The following is a 16,375-nucleotide window of genomic DNA, read 5'->3' as shown; positions in this document are numbered from 1 at the left end:
GGTTTGAGATAGAGGGTGGAGAAGCACCCTCCAAGATGTAGGGCTGGGGTGGAACACGGTTTTCCACTGCCACCCAGCCTCTTCATAGGTTTTCAAGGATTCAAAATGGCTTTTAGAAATTATAAAAATGCCATGGGGCTGCCGCCCCATGCATCCAATGGGATTTTAGTCTAGCTAATGATGGCTCTTTCCTCTTGGGAAGAGCCCTTGGGATCTCTCTTGAGTACCAAGACAAGCACTCAAAGCTCCACGCCAAACCCAAGAGGGAATGGCGCCCCTCCAACAAAAATGTCATCTCCTACTTCTTTACTATGCCATGTCATTATTATTTAGAGTTTAAAATTTTTCTTTTTAATGATTTGGGTAGGGCCAATCGTGGCCCTCCCTTTATGACTTACTAAAGTCTTTTACAATGCTGCCACTAACCCAGCTGGTCAACGTGACCAGCTGGTTCCATATCCATGGTCGTCCCAAGGCCATTCAGAGTGGACGAATAGGGCCTTGGTCGACCTTGACCAATGGAAGAAAGGAATGTCCAAAATAGCGATTTTATTTTTAATTGAATATCAAATATTTTCCCATGATATGCAATAATTTAATTTTATATTATCATTGTAAATGACATTACAAAGCTATCCAAGCAAAAAAATCTTCGTTATGAACGAAATTGGTCTCGTTTAGGCCCTCGCTAAATTTCTAAGCGATCTCTCGTAATTCACATGCACTGATGGAGTTTTTTCGTCGTTCGAACCTCAAATTCGAGGTAAATCACCATAGACCCATTATAAACTTACCCTAAAAATTTTGGAGGTTAATTCACTCTGAATTTCCCTCAATTGCCTTTTTACGTAAAATTATGTGATTTGACCTGTATCTCAAAGTAGGCTAAATTACAAAAATTGCCAAATCGACAAAATTTCATCGTTCTCAACATAATATATGTAATATTATCACAAAATAAATCATGGACCTTACACTTACACACAAAATTTAAGTGGTTTGATCCATAGTTAAAATTCTCACTCAAACCCTAATTCAACTTTAATTATAATTCTCTTGAAATTTAAGTTATTTTCTCATTATTCTATCTTCCCATACATAGACCCCCTACTCTTTTTACCACATGTGAACCCCTTTCCCTCTCTCCCTTACACCTTGTAGAAGCCACACTGTGGGTTGTGCATGAGAAGAGGAGAAGATCGACTACCAGTCTGGAGAGGAGCAAAAGAAGTGAAGGAAGACATCCGAGTTTAAATCATCAAAGAGGTAGGGTGTGTGATTTCTCCATGCATGCACATAGTGCCACATGAACACATATAGGTGTAGATCAACTCGTTAGATGCATAAAAAAATTCGGTTATAGCTGCTATTAGCCTTGATTAGGATTGAATCAACCTACGGTTGTAGTATTTGGTTGCTATTGTAACACCTGTGATTTTGTTTTAAATTCAGGTTAAAATTAGTTTTAAATTCAGGCAAAATTTGAGAGTTTAAGTTGACCAGGATGTGTTTTAGACTCAAACCAAGTTCCAGGAGAGGCTCAAAGGGGTCACACTCAGACCAGTAGGGTGCCAGGTGCTGCTTGGGTGGCGTACAGGGGTTCAGGGGTGACTCACGGTTATATGGATCTTGTTTGAGATAGGTTCAGATCCAAACCTGAGTTTGGATCTAATGTTGATTTGGATCTTATGTTTGGATATAGATTTTTAAACTAGTTTTGGATTTGGATTTTTTGTTTGGTTCCTAGATCCAACCCAAATGGGGATTGGATCTAGATCAAACTTTTGGATCTGGATCGAGTTTTGGATCTGGATCATTTTGGATCTGGACCCAAGTGGGATCCACTCCAGGTTCTAGAGACCTCATTAGGAGGGTCTTTAAAACCTTATAGGGTTCTAGAGAGGGTGGGATGCCCCCCCTAGTGGACCCAATAATTAATTAGGTTAAAAGGGTTAGTTAATTAAGGTAAAATGTTAGTTAGTTAAATTAATTATTTATTTAATTAAGTAGTTAGTTAAAATATTTTGGAATAGGACTCTTAGGAATCAACATATGATAAAATTAAAGTTAGATAAGGACTCTAAGGAGGGGATTTCTCCCCTTGGTGGATTTTCGTTATATAAAAAGAAAGAAAAAAGAAAGATGTCTCTCTCTCACTTATCTTCTTCTTTCATATTCCTATTTTTCTTCTTCTTTATTAGCGCTTTTCCAACAGCCATGAAATCTCCTCTAAGGTTTGAAGATTGGAGACAAAGTCCGTTCTACGTTTGAGAACCCGATTATGGTAGGTACATCAATTGCATAGACAGATTTTTTTCAAACTAATGGAATATGCGTGGAACAATTTTCATATCTGAACCAATGAGGATTAAACCTTGAAACACCTCTCTAAGATTGATTTTCAATTTAGAGAATATGTTTTTGGTGGATCCATGTCACCATGGAATAAAAAATAAAAATGATTTTCGAAATAGGATGATTTTTGGGATTCTAATGTGAAAAACATTTTGGGAAAAACTTGTTCCTTGTTTTTTGTTAGATTTTATTTGTTCTAACATATTTAAGATGTTAATTTTAGGTTATATTGATGAAATATAAGTTCTATAAGTTCTGAAAATTTGATATATGCTTGAATCTATATTCTTATATGCAAAAAATCATTTCTGAAGAAGGTTTTGGCAAAAACATTTTTAGGGTTTTGATATTTTTGATAAAGAAAGTTGATCTAAGCATATATGGTGGATTATTTCATGTTTAGCATAATTAAACATGTTATTGTATAAAGAAACCATGATTTCATGATGTTTAGGGTTCCTTGTGATTCTTGCATAGATAAAATTATGTTTGAGATATTCCATGTATGCTTTATGGTTCTTAGATTATGTAAGTTAATATTTTAGTAAAATTAGCATGAATATAATCAAACATGTATTGTATCATGATATAAATATATTTAGAGCATAAAAAATCATGATTGTATAAATTTTACCTTGAATCTTGTTCTTGCTTAATGGATCTTGCATGAGTTTGAATCTTGACTATTCTGTCTTCATTTTTTATCCTGACCTATTTCAGACAAAAATTGATATATTTGTGAAACTAAAGTTTGTAAATAAAAATAAAAATAAAAATACTGGAGTGTTTTACATATCTAGGGCTTGAATTTAGAATCTTGTTGTGTTTCATTTGGATCCATTTTGGGGCTGAAAATTCAATTACAATAGATCATAGGTTTTCTGCCCTATCAGAAGGACTATTCCGACTAGAGATTTTGATAGTTCTAAAAACCTAATCAAAACTGAACAAATTAGATTAAAAAAAAATTGAGTGAAAGCTAATATGTATAAAAAAATTCTGTAAAAAGGTTTTTGTCAAAAGAGTTTCCTGTAAGTCTAAAGAAACTTCCCAAATTGGGATGAATTTCTATAGTTGACAGAATCAGTCTTATATTTTTTCTAATCAGGGTTTAGTCCTAGATTTTTTCTGATTTTATTACAATGATTTTTGCAGTTTTGATTCTTGAAATGTATTCTTGAGATGTTGGGGCAGTCTTAGTAAAATTGGAAGAGTAAAATTCGGTTCCTATGATTTTTGGTGCTTTTCTCAAAATTAGGTTAATAGGGATTCAAACTGCACAGTATGACATGTAAGGATGCCTAATTGTATTTTACTTTATGCAGCATGGTTATGAATGCTTATATTGAAATTTGATCCGATATACAAGCAAACTAAATATATTTCATATTATTCTTGATTTGTAACTATTCATATGACATAAATGTTAATGAATATTTTATATCATAAGACATGATTAGTGTAAAGTAATTTGTTACACTTGTTGTTTGCTTATTGAAGCATGATCATGATTGCATGGGGTTGCAACCTTTATGTATGCATGTGGACATATGATATGGTAATATGATCATGTGTGTGACTTGGTTGTGAGCCTGAGTTTGGTGAAACCTGTGGGTGTCTATATTACACCAAGGAAAGAAAAGATATCCATGCACATAATCACATAATTGCCTCATGAAGGCCGGGCTCATGGTGTGAACTGTGAGTGTTTGAATGAGTCAACACTAACTTGCATTATGGAATCTCCGGTGGGGAGATTGGGCTTGTGAGCCCGAGTGTGTGTTGTGAGAACGTGTAATTTAATTGATGAGCCTAATAATTAAATAACACCCATGACCCATTCAGACCAAGTCTATTGGACAGGGAACCACTTTGAAGAGAGTGTGGGTACACACTACTGGTTGACAGTTGTTTGGTTTTTGGAGGGCAATGGCATCTCCCTTGGTCCCCAATCTTTGGTCATATGGGGCACAGACTACCAGGTGTCCTAGGTGGTATATCCAAAATCTTTGCAGAGTAAGAATCCATTTCATGCTAGACCACTAGGAGTTTCTCTCAGTCACAAACCGTTCCAGTGAAACCTGAGTGGGAGGTTGTAGATTCTTTAATTCAATAAGGTTAAGAAAATACATGGCATAATAAACCCCTGATTGAATTGATTGAATCAAAGTTAGGAACCCGGGAGTGTACCTTTGGGAGGGAGGAAAAGTGGAACAAAAGAATAAAAAATGAAATCATTGCAATATTTTAGTTTGTGCAATTTGGTTAGGAATTCACCTAATTTTCTTGTTTGGATTAGACTGCATGGGCTAGTCATTGCAATGATACCATAGACACCCTGAACAAGCTCGCAGGGGTTGTGGGCCAGCAAGTTGAGGCCATACAGGGCATGGGAGCCATCCTGCAGTAGGTGGATTAGGACAGATAGGTCGCCAGGGTGGCGACATGTCTTATAAGCAATTTATGGACATGGACCCACCTTCGTTCGCAGAGAAGATGAATCCTAAGGCAGCTAAGAAATAGATCAGGGAGATTGGGTGAATCTTTGAGGTCCTTAAGGTTCCAAAAGGTCAAAAGGTCAACTTTGGGACCTACAGGTTGACAAACGATGCATGAAGGTTATGGGAGACCACCCATGTGATTTGTTTCCAGAACAGACCCATGACTTGGGCACAATTTTGTGAAGTCTTTAATGCGACATACTTTCTGAAGCATGTGAGGGGCAAGATGCACGAGTTCTTCAACCTAAGGCAGATGTGTACTCTGGCAGAGTACATTTTGAGATTTCACAGTTTAGAGCACTTTTGCCCCAATCTATACATTGAGAATAGGGATCAGGCCATAAAATTTGCCTGAGGTCTGAAGTCAGCCCTCAGGAGTAAGGTCTTTACATGAGGACTGAGGTCACTAGATGAGGCCATTGAGGTGGCCACTCTGTTGGACGACGGCTGAGCAAAGGTACTAAAGCCATTGGTAAAGCAGTTTAGGCAACACTTTGGCAGTCAGAGAAAGCGTTTTGGCAGGAAGAGATCAGCACCACTTGCCAAGAAGGGCAAAATGCCATACCAACATGAGGATCAGGGCGTAGTATGCCCTAGGTGTCATCGTAATCATTCAATGAAGTTGTGTACTTTTGACACAAGTGCATGCCTATAGTGTGGGCAGATGGGTCACTCTGCGAAGGAGTGTCCCCAGTGGAGGAACAATGGTGGGAGATAGGCTACGAGAGGCCATCCTCAGCCTCAGCAGTATTAGCAACAACAACAACATCAGGGGTAGCAGAAGAAGGCTATTGGTCGAGTGTATGCTACTATAGCAGCCAAGTTAGAGCATGATGTTGATGTCATCGAAGGTACTATTCCTATTACCAATTTTAATGCTTGGGTGTTGTTCGATACTACAACAACTCACTCTTTTGTTACACACATTTTACTTATTTATTGAATCTACCGTCTGTTACTCTGGGTTACACCTTAGAGATAGTTACACCTTCGAGCGGTAAGACTATCGCTCATGAGTACTAATTAAAGATAGAGGTTTTGATTGCGGGGCAGAATCTATATATAAACCTGATCATCCTTGATATGATTGGTTACAACGTGATTTTGGGGATGGATTGATTGCATGAGCACTACGCTTATATGGAGTGTCGTAGGAGGCAGATATGTTTTGTTCGCCCGGACCAACCCATCTTTTAGTATAAAGTGGGTAAACCGATGGAGAAGGCGAAGTTGCTTTCGCCATTAAAGGCCCAACATCTGGTTGAATGCAGTTGTGAGCCTTTTTCTTGCTAGCGTGTCTTTGGTTGAGCCCACTCTAACCTCGATAGAAGAGCTGGAGGTTGTGAGAGAGTTTACATATATTTTTTCCTATGAGCTACCTAGGTTACCTCCTAGGCAAGAAATAGACTTTGTTGTTGAGTTGGTGCCTTGTACGACCCTAATCTCCAAAGCTCTATTCAGGATGGTGCTAGCTGAGCTCAAGGAGCTCAAGAAGCAATTGCAAAAATTGTTAGATAAAGGTTTCATTCGACCAAGTGTGTCACCTTGGGGAACACCAATGTTGTTTGTTAAAAAAGATGGTTTCATGCAATTATGCATCGATTATAGGATGTTGAACCAAGTGACGATCAAGAACAAATACTCTTTGTTGTGGATTGATGACTTGTTTGATCAGTTTCAGAAGGCTAAGGTAAATCCTGACTTGTAATTTAGAGATTTGAAGGTTCGCAAAGACATAACTTTTGACATGATTTCTAATGAATTACAGGTGTTTTCTAAGATAGACCTGAGATCAATTCATCGCCAGCTCAAGATTAGGGATGAGGACATCGCTAAGGCAGCATTTAGGACCCATTATGGCATTATGAGTTCACGGTTATGCCCTTTGGACAAACAAATGCCCTTGCAATATTCATGGACCTCATGAATAGAATATTTTGATTGTATTTGGATGCGTTCATGATTGTTTTTAGTGATGATATTCTTATCTATTCTAAGAGTAAGGAAGAGCACGAGGAGCACTTGAGGATTGTTTTGAGTACCTTTAGAGAACATCAGCTTTATATAAAATTCTCTAAGTATGAGTTTTGGATCGATCAGACAATGTTTTTAGGTCATGTCATCTCTAAAGATATAGTTTTGGTGGACCCTGCTAAGGTGAGTGAATTTTTTCCATGAACTTTAATATGAAATTTATGAAATTCTTGAACCTTAATGGATAAACTTTTGGGTATTCTAATAGGTAGAGACAGTATTGAAGTTGGAGTAGCCCAAGAATGTTGGCGATATTAGGAGTTTTCTTGGACTGGCTGGATACTACAGGCATTTTATAAAGGATTTCTCACAGATTGCTCTGTCGATGACAAAACTTCTCTGAAAGAGAGTGAAGTTTGTATGGGACTCCTAGTGTGAGGAGAGTTTTCAGACCTTGAAGTAGAAGCTTATGACTCCACTAGTGTTGATATTGTCATCAGTACAAGGTGGCTTTTTCGTGTACATAGATGCTATAGGCACTAGTCTGGGGTGCGTTATGATGCAGCACGAAAAAGTTATCGCGTATGCATCTTGTGAGTTGAAGGTTCATGAGAGAAACTACCTGACTCATGACTTAGAATTAGCAGCAATGGTCTTTACTTTGAAAATTTAGAGGTATTATTTGTATGGTGAAAGGTTTTCACAGACTCTAAGAGCCTCAAGTACCTATTTGTGCATAAAGAGTTGAACATGAGACAGAGGAGGTGGCTTGAGTTCATAGAGGATTATGAGTTCATAATCGCTTACCATTCACGAAAGACAAATGTCGTAGCGGCTGCTCTTTGCCGTAAGGTAAGAGGAGTTTTAGCAGGCTTATATATTTTCACTCAGGATCTCATTGAGAGGAAACCCTGATGCAACTTTTTCAATAAAGCATTTTAAAAATATATTTTCAATAAAAACGTTTACGCAAACCGTGCATCAAATAATAAAAACTGGCTCGCACAAGTGGTGGAGTCCAGGTCAAACTCAGGGAGCGGGAAATACTTTGTATTCAAACACACAATCTAAACTACATTTTATTGCCTTAAAGAATAAAAGATTAATTAACTAAATAAACAAGAGAGTGCCGCCCCTGCAGAGGGCTTAAACAAATAAATAAATAGTTTATTTACAAAGCTCAAATTGAATTGAATTAAAATAAGATAAAAGCCTATTCTAAAAATAAAGGAAAGTGTTTTCAGTGCTTTGAGTCTTTTGTCCCTTCTTGTTCCTAGTTAAGCTTTTTTCTTTATTTTAAGGGCTCCCCAAGGGGTCTGAAGGGCCTTTTGAGGGGACCTTTTAGGGTCGTCAGAGGGCTCTTCAGAGACACAAAAAGGGGCTCACCGCACGTCCAAACATTTCCCTGCATGGATAAAAAACAAAACACAATAGTACGAATATAACTAAACAAAAAATCTAATAGCTAATGACAAAAAAAAAATTCAACAAGAACAAGATTTAAATTAACTAAAAACAAACTAATAACAAGTAACTAACTATGAATAAACTAATAACAAACTAACACTAAATGACAAAATAGCAAAACAACCAAACTAAATAATCAAAAACTAACTTCTAACAAACTAATGATGAACTAATTCAAGAAATCAAGAACTAATTAACTCTAAAGATCAAGAACACAATCCGCTGAACATGGCAAACTAATTAATTAAATTACTCTAATATCAACAAGTTAATAAAAATGAACAAGAACTAAGAAAGAAAATCAACTAATAATATCCTATACTAATCGGCTAGCCCGAATCAAGTAAAACTAATTATTAACTATATGCAAGATTAAAACTACTAACTAATGAATGCCACATAATGGAGGATGTTGTACGATATTAACAAAATGTAAAACATTAAATAATACTAATAGCTAACCTAATAATTGATCATAGATGAAATAAAGAATCGACTGGTGTAAACTATGCAACTTGTTAAAGCAAAATAAATGAATGACCTATAATATAAAACACTAGAAACAAATCTGAACTAGATTGCGTATATGATGTGAATGATATTAACACTAACCTATATTAATTGACATAATGCTAGAGCAACACATGATGAAACTAACCTAGTTATGCTAAAATGCTAATGACTAACACACAAGAGAATATCGACTGAAGCAAAAATTAACAAACTAATTAAATTTAATTACTGTGAATCTAATCTATTCTATACTAGTATTTACTAAAGAAATAATCCTAATCTAATTACTAGGAAAATGAGATTTAACGTGAATTGAAACACAATTGTCCAAATCGGTTAAATTAAACATAGTAACTAAAAAAAATGATAATTGAACCTAGACCACTATTTCTAATCTAATTTATGAAAAGAATTTTTTTGGAATTAAAAGAAAACTATTTGACTGATAAAAGAAAGCAAACAGAATTTAATCTAAGCTATTCTAAAAAAAAATAATGATAATTGGATAAAAACAATGCATATTGGCTAAAGAAAAAAAATATTTATTACCTTGATCTAAAACACACAGAATATAAGAAAAACGTGAAACAAGCTATTCTAAGCTAGATCTAACCTAAAACTAATCAAGAAAATATATTAAACCCTAAGTTAGACCTATCGATCTACCTAAATCAAGATTACTCTATTCATAAATCAAGAAACGGCTACGCTAGATCAAAACAAAATATATATTTTTCTTTTTATTTTTTTTCGATGCAAGAAAACTAAACTAACTAGATTAAATCATATGAACATGCTGATGATGCAATGATCAAATAAACTATATGTGATGCAATGCTTTATGCTATGCAAAACCTAAAACTATGGTGAAACGGGAGAGAAAGAAGCAAACCAAACGATCCGCTTCTGACAGATTAGATGATAAGAGAAGATGGTTAATCTCAGATGAATGCACGCCTCCTCGATGAAAATAAAAGGTTGCCGATGATGGATTGGATGAGAGAAGCAAGAAGAAAAAGAAGAACAAGAAGAAGAGTGAGGGAGAAATACGCAAGGAGAGAAAACAAGGGAAAATGAGGAGAGAGAGGGAGCAAAGGGGGCATTTTTTTAGAAGAGGGAAAAAATTTTTTTTGCTGCTGGAAAAGATGTATTTATAACTCTTATTTAGGTTAAAACACTAATTTTCAAAAAGAGTTTGATGATTTTTCAATAATTTCCAAAAAGAGGCTCTTATTAAAAATGTGTTTCTCTAAAAATCAAAACTTTGTAAAGTAATTAAAATTAGCTAATTACACTCTAATCTAACTAAACTATAATTAAGAAAATCTAAAACTAATAAAAACACTAAAAATATGGAGCAAGCTTTAAGCTACACAATTTTTTGATAATTTCAATTCCAATTCGGTTTCTTAAAATTAACGATAAAACAGGATTTTTAATGCAATTTTTCTATGAATCATGCATAAAATAAAATGTAAAATGTATGCATGATCAAATTCTTCCATGCATATCGTTTACTAGTCCTCGAGTAAATTGAAGCAAAAAGCAAAAATAAACTGACTAATCAAGACAAAAACCTAACTCACTTTCATAGGAATTATGATTGCATTTAGCATATGCAATAAGCTCTTTCAACCCCTGGGTTACTCCAGTGGATGAGTAAGGTCTTGTGAGGGTTTGCAGTGATGCTATCCACAAACATCTCTGTCATATATGCATAAAAATTTTAACTTCAAAATCATTAGGGAACTAAGGATTTTGTTTTCGCAAATATTTTGTGCCATTACATTATCAAAACATAATTAGAGTCTTTTACAGGCCACCACAAAATAAAACCTTTTCTTTTAATATACTAAATATCATAATTATTTATGCTTTTTTCTCAGAAAATCAAATATGTACATGTTATTATTTAGTAATCCTTACTCATGTTTTTTGCACAAGTTTTTTCAATATTTGCTTCTAAGTAGTGAACTTTTTCTTTTACACTCTTTTCCTTTTCTTTTTCTTTGATTTTCAAATTTTCATACTTTTTCTTTCTTTCTTTTGTTGAGCACTATTTAAAATTTCCAGTTTTCATGACTTGTGTAACAAGCTTTGTGTCAGTGACTCCTAGGCCAGATGACCTTAGGGCACCAGATACAAAGTATTCCTCAGACTCAATCGCTCAAGTCACTAGACCTTTCATTTTCATAGTTTATGTATAGTTTGTTTCTTGTCATGTGCAAGGTCAACATCGCTCTCTATAAAGTTCATGTAACGGGCTTTCAGGCCGGTGGCTCCCAAACCATATGTCTTTAGGGCACTAGGTGTAAACACCCCTCAGGCTCTACTTGCTTGAACTAGGCCACATATATTAACTTAGTCAAAGAAGTGATTTCCTTTATTATCCTTTTTGACATTGAACTCAAACACTTCAATTTGTGTCTGAGCCCAGCTATTGGGGAATACAAAGACATCAAACAACTAAATATATGCTCTTTTTAACTTTTTAAGCTCTTTTTTTTTATTGTGTTCATTTGCTTAATTTTTCAAAAATAAAATTATGCATATCCATACATATAATTAAAAATAAACTCTAACATGCATTTATAATCATTTCTTTGAAATCCACATAAATAACCATGTTTTTCTAGATCGGTGTCAGCATTTTTTTTTCGTGGGGCTTAAAAATTAAAAACATTAGATTATGTAAAGCATTCATATAAGATCAAACTCATTCCTTAAAAGCCTAATTTTTATGAGTTTTCATCAATGTGCAAGTACAAAGACAAAAAAAATTTGGGTGTGCAAACTACACCCTCTCCCATGCTTGAATGACACAGTCCTCAGTGACACTCCCCCATGCTTGTATGAAACTGAGTGAATGCATATGAGAACAAAAATAAAATGGGAGAAATGAGTAGAAGTCACGTGATCCACACTGTGGAACCTTACCTGATATGGCATGTGAATGATTCTGCATAGGTTCCACCTGTCTCACTAAATATAACTCATAAAAAATATACCAAATGTAATGCATACATGATCTATCATTCATGCTCATAAACCAAGACAAAAACAAACTTCCTAAGAAAATCATAAAAGAAGCAAAAATCTAATCCCAAAAATACAACATACAAACCCTGTGTGCTGCCTCACTCATCCACGAGGTCAATGACCTCGATGTCCTGACTAACCACGACATCAGAAATGTAGGACTTTAGCCATTGCCTATTGACCTTGAAGGTCCCATTCGTATGAGGATAAAAAATAAGAACTGCTCCATGTGTAAACACCTCTCATACTATAAACGGGACATCCCATCTGGACTTCAGCTTCCCTGGAAAAAGATGAAGATGCAAATTATAAAGCCAGACCTTCTGACCAAGCTCGATCTGCTTCCTCAAAATATGTTGATCATGAAAATGTTTCATTCAAGCCTTGTAGGTCTTGGCATTCTCGTAAGCCTCATTTTGCAACTCCTCCAGCTTACTCATTTGTAATTTTCTCTCTGCGCCAGCTTGGGCTATATCAAAATTGAACTTTTTGATAGCCTAATATGCCCTATGCTCTAACTCAATAGGGAGATGACATGGATTTCCAAAAACCAATCGGTACGGGGACATGCCAATCGAAGTCTTGAAAGCAGTCCTATATGCCCATAAGGCATCATCAAGGCACTGGGACCAATCCTTGTGGTCTGGCCGGACTGTCTTTTCAAGAATCTACTTGATCTCTCTGTTAGAGACCTCGACCTAGCCACTCGTCTGTGGATGGTATGGTGTAGTAATCCGATCAGACACATAATCCTTCCTAAGTAAGGAACCAACCTACACATTTCGAAAACACATACCGCCATCACTGGTCATCGCTCTCGAAACACAGAACCTACTAAAGATATTGTGTTTGATAAAGCAAAGCACCTCTTTATGATCATTGGTGTGGGTGGCCACGGCCTCGACCCATTTGGAGACATAATCAACCACCACTAAGATGTATATAAAGCCAAACGATGGCGGGAAGGGGCCCATAAAGTTGATACCATACACATCAAAAATCTCTATGACAAGAATGGGTGAAAGGGGCATCATATCGTGCTTGAAAATGCTACCTGTCTGCTGACAACGTAGGCACCTTTGACAAAAATTATGAGCATCTCTATGAAGTGTCGACCACCAAAATCTAGACTGGAGGACCTTCGCAACGGTCTTTTGGCTAGAAAAGTGGCCTCCACAGGCCAGGGAACGACAGAAAGAGAGGATGGAATCATACTCCTCCTCGAGGATTCACCTCTGAATCACCTAGTCAGGACATAATCGAAACAACTCTGGTCCTCCTAGAAATAATGTCTCACCTGTGAGAAGAAGTGATCTCTCTCATTCTAGTTCCAATGGGCAGGGAACTCTCTGGTCACCAAGAAGTTGATGATATGCACAAACCAGGACAGACACTTAATATGAAGAAGTTGCTCATCTAGAAAAGAATCATCAATTTGTCCCTGATCAGTGGATGTCTCCACGGTCAGTCTGAACAGATGATCCACTACAAGATTCTTGCATCCACTCTTATCTCGAACTTGTAGCAGAAGAATCCAACAGATGAGGTGCGGCTTGGCATTCTTTTTACTCATCAAGTACCACATAGCGACATTATATGAGTAAACGATGACCTTGGAGCCCAATAAAAATGAACAAAACTTCTCAAGGGCAAAAACTACAGCCAATAATTCCTTCTCAGTGGTCGTATAATTCATCTAAGCATCAGAGAGGGTCCTACTAGCGTAATAAATGATGTGAGACTTTCATTCTATCTTCTGGCCAAGAATGACTTCAACCACGTAATTAGAAGCATCACACATGATCTCAAAATGCACTAACCACTTGAGGGAACGAAGGATGGGAGCGGTGGTTAGGGCCTTCTTCAGCGACATAAATGCCTTCAGACAGGCATCATAAAAAACAAATGGTTGGTCTTTCGACAGCAGGTTGCATAACGGTCTAGAAATCCTGCTAAAATCCTTAATGAACCATCAATAGAAACCTACATGCCCTAAGAATGAACGAATTTGCCATACAGAGGTCTTTAGAGATAATCTGGCAATCGACTCTACTTTGGCCTTATCAACCTCAATCCCTTTCTCAGACACAATATATCTAAGAACAATCTCGTGTTGTACCATACAATGACTCTTCTCTCAACTAAGTACAAGATTTGTCTCCATACAACGCTTTTGCACTCTCGATAACTTTTGGAGACAATCATTAAATGAAGAGCCATAGACCAAAAAATTGTTAATGAAAATCTCAAGGATGTCATCCACCATATAAGAGAAGATCACCGTCATGCACCGCTGAAATGTTGTCGGGGCATTGCAGAGCCCGAACGATATTCTTCTAAATACAAAGGTACCATATGGGTAGGTGAATGCCATCTTCTCCTGGTCCTCGGGGTGAACGACCGCCTGATTATATCCTGAATATTTATCCGGAAAGTAGAAATAATGTTGGCCTACGAGTCTCTCCAAAATCTGGTCGATGAACGACAACATGAAATGATCCTTCTGTGTTGCACTGTTCAACTTCCTATAATCAATGCACACTTGCCATCCCGTAATAGTCCTCATGTGGACGCTCTCTCTCTTCTCATTCAGCTCAATGGTGAGCTCAGACTTCTTGAGGACAACCTGGGTGGGGCTCACCCACTAACTATCGAAAATGGGATAAATGATCCCTGCATCCAGCCATTTGACTACCGCCTTCTTCACCACCTCCTTTATGTGGGGATTCAACCTCCTTTACATCTCTCTTGAGGGCTTGACACCCTTATCAGTGATAATCTGATGTATGCAAAAGAAAGGGTCTATCCCCTTCAGAACTGCCACCAACCATCTAATCACCTCCTTATGCTCCTGCAGAAGCTAATACTCTTGAGTGTTAGTCAGGTTTGCAAAAATAATGATGGAGAGGGTCCGATCCTTGCCTAAAAAGGTATACTTAAGCGAGACCGGTAAGGGTTTTAACTCAAGTTCGAGCAAACACTCAATGGAAGGTCTGGCAGGCTGCTCTGCCAACTTGAGGAGTGGTTCAAAGTGCCAAGTCCAATTTAGCTCATCTGACCATCTATGAATCAATCTTAGGCTCTCTCCTTCGAGTGATGCATCAACCTTCTCCTGAGGTAGATCACTCAACGTCCAAACATGCTCCGCCTCTAAGAGGTCTTGAATGAGATCAACCTCGAGCAAAGCCTCATCGCAACATGAAAAATATTCAGCCTCATCTTCCTGTGCCAAATGAAACATCCATTGTGCCTGTGTGGCAATTGATGCACGTATTGGCTGTGGCCAAGAATAGTCGACCTAAAATGATGGGAGTCTGCCGCTTATTATCCACTCCCTCCATACCTAAGATAATGAAGTCAACAAGGAAGTAGAAGTCTTCCAACTTGACCAGAACATCTTCAAGAATCTTTTGCGGGACCTTGACCGATCTGTCTGCCAGCTGCAGAGTCATAGGTGTCAGCTTTATCTCATTTATTCTGAACTTATCATAAAAGAAACCCGACAAGATATTCACACTTGCCCTAAGGTCGAGAAAGGCACGCTCAACAGTGATGTCTCCTATGACACACAAATTAATATGATCCCCTGGGTCCTTGAGCTTCCGTGGGGTTTGGTGCTGTAACACCGCACTCACCTGCTCGATCAGATAAATCTTTTTTGGCACATGGGACCATAACTTCCTCTTCTACATACAAAGCTCCTACAGGAACTTTGCGTATGCAGGGACCTGCTAGATGGCATCTAGCAATGAGAGGTTTATCTGAACGTGCTTGAATATCTCAAGCGTCTTTTGCATGTTCACTCCCTGCTTACCGAATGACTTTGGTCTTTCTAACGCCTCAGAAAAGGGGGCTTTGGGGATATAGGACTTGGAAGGCTCAGATAAGAGAGCCCTCTTGCTTTCATGAGATATGACAGTAGGGACTGACTGCTTTTCACTAGGTCACTCGCTCTCTTCTATAGCCTCCCTCAACTGGTATTGCATCCCGCTCCTAAGGGTTATAACTGTTTGAGCTTTCTCTTGATGGGCATCTATCATGTGCATGCCATGCATCAGCTCCTTACCCCTAGGGTTAATCAACGATTGGCTAGGTAATGCCCCCTCACTTTGCCTGCTAAGCACCTCAGTGAGTTGTCCTATTTGCATCTCAAGTTTCACAATGGAATGCGTGTGGGAACTCAAGTTTGCCTTGAGATTCGAGAAGGCTTGCAGCATCTTGTCCTCAAAGGAGTTGCTAGAAGTAGGCTCCTGAGACGCAGGCTGACTATAGGAGGGTTGGGCTAGGGGGTAGTTCAATCACTGGAAACCAGGTGCATAACCGCCTTGCCTGGGTTGGTTCTAGGAAGGGATGGGGGTTGGACTTATGGATTTCTCCATGAGAAATTAGGATGGTTACACCAACTCGGGTTATAGGTATTAAAATATGGGTTTGGTACGAGCTTGGCTAAACCTTGTGCCATCTGAGCTTGTTCCTGGACAAACTTAGGGTACTGTGACACTATAGGAGAGTCAAGGATATGGTGT

The sequence above is a fragment of the Nuphar pumila genome, chromosome 8 (genome assembly GCF_984573655.1).
Source record: "Nuphar pumila chromosome 8, dmNupPumi1.hap1.1, whole genome shotgun sequence".
NCBI lineage: Eukaryota > Viridiplantae > Streptophyta > Magnoliopsida > Nymphaeales > Nymphaeaceae > Nuphar > Nuphar pumila.
This window is presented reverse-complemented; position numbering follows the sequence as displayed.